Below are 1,196 nucleotides of genomic sequence, written 5' to 3'. Positions count from 1 at the left end.
AATTCTTTAGACTCAAAATAGTGTATAAATAGTTTATGCAAAAAGGTTCATAATTAATTTATTTAAAGCCCCTCTTCAAAAGATTATTTATTTTCAAAATATTCCTAAGACTCCAATCAACTCAAATGATGCACATCATATACCACAAAATCACATTAGACTCCAATCCACTTCATCACACAACATCCTCATCAACATACCTCTTCATCAATCATTCTACACATATTAAATAATCACTATTTACATCATCACTCACACCATCATCAAAACATCGTCATTCACGTCACCATCAAATATCATCATCACATCATTGTCAACTATTATCATCACATCATCATCAAACATCTACTCTGCAAATCTTCATTTTAGTTCTATGTTCAAATTATAGAAACAAGGGACATTCTTAACTATCCAATTCATCATTTTCATTCCAATCAATACATATATACACAAAACCATCCACCTCACCTCAAGACAAATTATGACCAAAGAAATCTCATCTTGGGTTCATGTGAATGAAACATGAATCCATACTCTCAACAAAACTCAACTCAATAATATCGTTAATATCTATATACAAAGATACATTTATAATCAATAATATAAAAGATAACTATTTAGTAACTCAAATCATTAAAAACATCAATCAACCAATAACATCTAAAAACCTTCTATAGTTTAGGAAAACTTTCGAGAAAACCTTCTTAGAAGGTTCAACTCTTTCACAACTCCTATTCAACACATATATGGGCATATGGAAGAACTAAATCCATATTTTAGGTTAGCCTTACATACCTTGTTTGAAGACTTTGAAGAAAACCTTGTGTTGGGTCTTCAATGGAGAACTCAAATCTTGAAGCTCTTGGAACTCTTCTTGTTGGAGGAGGATTTGGAGAAGAAGAAGAAGAAGAAGAGAGGGAAAATATTTAGGGCTTTTTAAAGAGAGATAGGAGCTGAAAATAATGGTCCAAAATGCTCAAGGATGATGTATATATAATTTGGAAAAAGTCTAAGTTGCCCCTCTTCCGAAAATCTGGAAATTTAGGCGAAAGTCTTGCTGGCGCTATAGTGGCGCATCGCGCCACTGCAGCGCCAAGCCAAAATAGGCTTAAAACCCTGCACAACTTTTAGTGGCGCGTCGCGCCAAGCCCCAAACTACTGAGGCTGTTTTATGGCGCTATAGTGGCGTGGGGCGC

Source organism: Solanum dulcamara, chromosome 8 (assembly GCF_947179165.1).
Source record: "Solanum dulcamara chromosome 8, daSolDulc1.2, whole genome shotgun sequence".
In the NCBI taxonomy this organism is placed as follows: Eukaryota; Viridiplantae; Streptophyta; class Magnoliopsida; order Solanales; family Solanaceae; genus Solanum; species Solanum dulcamara.
Note: the sequence above shows the minus strand (reverse complement) of the source record.